Source organism: Durio zibethinus, chromosome 19 (genome assembly GCF_047325235.1).
Source record: "Durio zibethinus cultivar Kanyao isolate XHJ-2024 chromosome 19, ASM4732523v1, whole genome shotgun sequence".
NCBI classification, from domain to species: Eukaryota; Viridiplantae; Streptophyta; class Magnoliopsida; order Malvales; family Malvaceae; genus Durio; species Durio zibethinus.
Genome location: NC_143180.1, coordinates 10,526,758 through 10,532,757, shown reverse-complemented (window position 1 = coordinate 10,532,757; position 6,000 = coordinate 10,526,758).

The following is a 6,000-nucleotide window of genomic DNA, read 5'->3' as shown; positions in this document are numbered from 1 at the left end:
GCTCAAAGAAAATACTGTCATATTCTTGACACAATTTGTGCCCTTCTCATTTTCTCTTCCCTTTTTAAACATTTTTTGGGTGAAACTACTCTCACTGCTATTTACACTATTAATCATGTTCCTACACTAGTCTTAGGTACATGGTCTCCTTATGAGTGTCTATACAATAAGGTACTTGATTACCATTCTTTTAAAGTTTTTGGACGTGCTTGCCTTATTTTACTTCCTACTCATGAAAGGACTAAACTTGAACCTAGTGCCAGACTATGTTATTTTTTAGGTTATGGTATAGAACACAAGGGGTATAAGTGTTATGATCCAGTGTCTAAACATCTTCGTATCTTAAGAAATGTAGTTTTTTAAGAACATAAAAAGTTCACTAGTGTGTCCTTATTACATTCATCATGTTTTTCTCTATGTATTTTTGCAGTTTCATCTTTTGATTTTTCTTTAAATAAAGAGACTATTATAGGTACTTTTGACTCAAACAGTGATCCATCTTTTTTCACTCCTATTATGACTTATCCAACTTAGGTTTTGATTAATGCAGTTGTTCTTTCACCATACATACTACCTTCACTTTGTCGTTCTACCCAAGTAAGAGAGCCCAACATTCAACTTTATGATTTTCACTGTTATTATGCTTTAGCCATGTTACATGAACCTTACAATTTTTGTGAAGTTATCTCTAATCCTATATGGCAGCAAGCAATGGTAGAGGAGCTTTAGGCTCTTGAAAAATTATTGAATAACCTTCTGATAAGTCAGTGTTGATTATAAGTGGGTCTACATGATCAAAACTGGATCTAATGGGCTAGTTGAACATTTTAAAGCTCATCTTATTACTCAAGGATTTACACAAGAATATGGCATTGACTATAAAAAGACTTTTACCCTAATTACACGTCTCACATCTGTTCATTCACTATTAGCTATTACTATAGCTATAAAGTGGCCAACATTTCAAATGGATGTTAAAAATGCCTTATTGAATGGTGATCTCATTGAGAAAGTCTATATGAAGCCATTTTTTGATTCATCTATACCTTCTAACATGGTCTGTCATCTTTGACATACTCTATATGGTCTTAAGCAAGCCTCTAGAGCTTAGTTCTTGAAGTTTAGTACCATTGTTACACAACTTCGTTTTGCATCTAGTAATCATGATTATACCATTTTTACTCAAACTACTAAAACTGGTACTACTTTTCTCTTACTTTATGTGAAGACATGATCATTACGATAATGATGCAAATGGTATTCAAAATCTGAAGACTTTTCTTCATTCTAAGTTTGAGATGAAAGATCTTAGTCCCTTGAGTTATTTTTTGGACCTTAAAATCACTAGTTATTCTATTGGCTTATATTTGTCTTTAAAAAAGTATGTTTATGATCTTATTGCTTGAACAGGTTTAACTGATAGCAAGATTGCATCATCACCACTTGAACGTAATTTGAAGCTTTCTCTTTCTAATGGTACACCACTTCCAGAACCTTTTTTGTATCGAACTTGGTGGCTAGTCTTGTATACTTGATAGTTACTCATCTAGACATTGCCTTTGTTGTTCATTTAGTTAGTCAATTTCTGTTTACTCCTCAATCTACTCATTTTGCTACTGTCCATTAGATCGTATGATATGTTAAGGGTACTATGTTCCATAGTTTGCATTTTTTCTCTAGTTCCTCTCTGGACTTGCATTGTTATTGTTATGTTGATTAGGGAGGAGATCCTACTGATCATCGTTGTACAACAAGCTACTATTTTTTTCTTGGTTTTTCTCTTATCTCTTGACGAAGTAAAAAATAAACTGTGGTGTCCACTCTAGTACTAAAGCTAAGTATCAAGCTCTTGCAGATGCCATATCAAAACTTCTATGGTTATGATGGTTACTTCATGATATGGGTGTTTCTCACTACTTTTGTACTCCTATATTTTGTGAAAATCAAAGTGTCATTCACATAGCTTGTAATGATGTTTGTTATGAGCATACTAAACATATTGAAATTGACCATCACTTCATTCGTCACCATTTGCTTACTCAAACTCTTTGACTTATTCCTATTACCAGTGCTGATAAAAAAATAGATATCTTCACCAAATCACATCCACCTGGTCAATTTCTTGTCCAAGTTTCCAAACTCAAGTTGGCCTTGACATTAGCATCTTGAGTTTGTGCGAAGGGGTGTCAATGATATTCTAGTAATATTCTGGTAATATTCTAGATTGATGATATTATTCTAGTAATATTCTAGATTGATTTGATATTGATTTAAAGAATATTATATATTGATTTAGCTGATTATAGGAATTGATTTAGTCATTATTTTTGTTTATTGTATTTTTTATTTTGTAACATTTTACCTCTGTATAAATAAGCTTTAAGCCTCATTGTAATACACAAGTTATTATAATAAAGTTTTCATTATTTTCTTCTTTTTCACCATTTATAGTAATTAATTATCTTAAACACATGCAAAATCATGTCAAGTTTCCACTTGCAAAAAGATGAATAAGAAGCATATATAGTTGCATATACAATTCCTTTTGGAATAGCTAGTAAGTACTATAGTATTATTTTAATTGGAAAATATATTCATCAACTCATATGTTGGTCATTTATACATCCATTTTGATTAATTTTCATGATTTATTAATTTTCATACTTTCTTTTTCTTTGCTTTGCCATTCTCAAATAGAATAAATGGCTAGCAAAGATGTCGTAAAGCTTTCAAAAATTGAAAGATGAGATGCCTTTTGGTGCAACATTTTGAGACATAAAAAACCAAACCATCAATTTGATACTTCTGTCGATAAGTTGGTCTTGCTTTGCCTGCTTTTATTATGGACTTGTTAACTACTTAATATAAAACAAGTTTTAGATTCCTAAAAAATAATTAAAGAGCTTTGATCTGAATATGTTATATTCTTATTTCTCTTTCCATTTTCATTTTAGTTCCTTATTTTCACTCATGCATGCTGCTACATAAGTATCCGCACTTTCAAGTTGAAATCGATAATATTTAACTTGTGATATAAAATCCTAAAATAAATTTCGAAATATTTCCAATTACAGCTAAGCACTCTTAGAAACTCACAACCTAAAGGATAGTGTTCTCATTTATTCATCTCCTAAATGATTATGTTTCTAAAGAGGATTCTTAAACTAAAAGAAAACTTTGGTGTATCTCTTACACCCCTTTACTCAATGTCATTAGATATCTATTCACTTTTCTTATGCTTAATTATTCATTGCATTATTTACTGAAATTATTGCAGAATCAACATATGAATTCTTTCTTTAGTGTTGATAATACTCCACAGTCTTTGCTGGCTTTCAATGGAAATCAGAGTGTACATGGCTTTTATGAGATTTTATTAAATTATAGGTAAGTTCCTTCTGATTTTCAATTCCAAAAGATAATTTGTTTAGTAAACTTTTCATGACATTTTGGGATAAAAAAGAACCCGAATGTCAGATGATGGGGAATTTGAAAAACAAAAGAACTAAAAAGTAATTTTTGATAAAAATAAAACAAGGAGCCACCACTAATACTCTTTTTAAGGTGTGATTGACCATCAAAAAAATATTGCCCTTTTTAATAAAACATTTAAAAGATTTAAAGGTTTTATAAAAAGAACAATTTAAGGTATGCAAAATCAGATCTAGAGTTTGAGAGTTGATTTTGCGTGGGAAATGATTAACACCTTCGTAGCACCCATCGAAGATAGTACCAATTAACTACATGTCATTCTTAAACTTTGGTAAAAATAGTCCTATTATAATGTTTAAAATCAATTCCTCTTTCTTTCTTTTTATTCTAAAAAAACAAATCTTTTTCTAAAGGCAAAACATTTTTATTTTTTTTGTAAAAACAAAACAATTTATTTTTGCATCCAAAGGAAAATTTCCAAAGTATTGACATATCTTTCTTGCTCTCCTATATTTAAGTAGAGTTTCAAAAATATTTCTAACTTAAGGATTTTCAATTTGTCCTTCAAAATTGATATAATACCCCACATAAATAATAGTCATTAAGAGTCTCCCTATAGTTAGGCTAGATCTCAAAGGCTATATTTATTTGAGATATCATCCTATTTTAAAATATTTTTCTTTGAAGAAATTTTATTTATAAAATTGATGCATGTATGCATGAATATAGTAATAATATGGATGCATGATGATTGAATATCAATGATAAATATGAATGCACAGTAATTTAATATGCATGTAACAATAAAGTAAAGTAAAATGCAAATACATGAATAGGATCAAGGGTTGATTTTAAGGTTTAAGGGCTGGTTTAAGTTTTTAGGGTTTAAGGCAGGTTTAGGGTCTAGGTTAAGGTTTAGGGTTCAATTTAGGGTTTGGGTTGGTTTGGGGTCTATGTTATAGTTTGAAGTTTAGGGTTTAAAGTTAGGGTTTAGATGATGGTTGAGGGTTTGGATGGTGGTTTAAGGTTTGGGTAGTGGTTTAGGGTTTGGATGGTTGTTTAGGGTTTGGTTAGGGTTTGTATGGTGGTTTAAGGTTTTACGATGGTTTGGGGTTTCATGGTGGTTTAGGGTTTGGTGGGTGGTTTAGGGTTTCATAGGTAGTTTAGAGTTTAAAAGGTGGTCTAGGATTTCAGGGTGGTTTAAGGTTTGGAAGGTGGTTTAGGTTTTGAAAAATCATGTGATAAAAATGAATAACGAAAATGTCATTGGTAAAAGTGTAAATATTGGTGCATGTAAAATGCATGACTAAAAAGTCTACTAAACTAAACTAAAAAATATGCTAAACTAACATTTTCATTTCATGAAAAATTGATCAATTACATAAAAAAACATGAAGAACAAAGCAAGAACACAATCAAACAAAGATGAATCAAGCAACATTTGGCCATTATGTAAAGAACAAGTTTTGGCCAAGCATGGGAATGGCTTGGTTGAATACTCCATGGGAACTCCGACAATCTTCCATAATTTTATTTACTCAAATCATGCATCAAAACTTCATAATACCATAGTATAATGACATTTTTATCATGCAAGGAATTTTGTCAAACATATAACCAACTAAAATATAAGGAAACCATAAAAACAAGAACATTAGCCAAAAACCAAACATACATCACTAAACTAAACAAAATTTATGCAAATAACAAGTAAAATACCAATATAATCATCATAAATATTATTAGAAACATTTAAAGGGAACTAAAAAGAGGCTTGGCCATGGGAGAAGTAAGATTGGCTGAACCTCTAATGGCTTTAAATGGTGGATTTTTGGTTTTTGTTACTTAATCTTTTTAGTTTCAGTTCAAACTATTATTTAGTTGGATGAATTCTTGAACCAAGCTTAGATTAAAAGCGATGAAAAATTACGGATTTTTTTTTTCAGAAAAATAGAAAAATTGAAAGATAAACATAATGAACAATATGAAAATGAAATGGAATGCAATGAAATGCAAAGGAAATGCTAGTAAAAACTAGACCTCCATAAAGCTGTCCAAGAATTTTTCTATTTTTTTCTTTTTCTCTACTATTTTTATGTGAATCCTAGCTGCCTCTTTCTTTCTCCCACTTTCATTTATAGCTCTTATGAAGAGTAAAATATTTTTTCTTAAATGCATGCAAGCTCTTGGATCAAATCTTCATTTAATGGTCAACCTTTCTCCCTTGTTTTGCATTGCAATAAGCCACCTTTCACCATTGGATCCAACTCTCTAAGATTATCTCATGGTCAAGAATGTTTACAATCAAAAGTTGCATTTTAATACTATTAGAACCAAGTGAAAAGTCTATTTTACCTTTTGTTACAAAGTATTCAGTTTCTAAGCAATCTTCTTGGAGAAATATAATCCTTTTTTTTATTTTTATGATTTTAAAGTACCTAAAATCCTCAAATAATATGAAATTATGATATGAAAGTTTTGTGGTAAATTGACTATGAAAAGATTAAATTACGAAAATACCCTTAAAAGGGCATTTTGGTAATTTTAACCTTTTGAGGTGCGATCGAG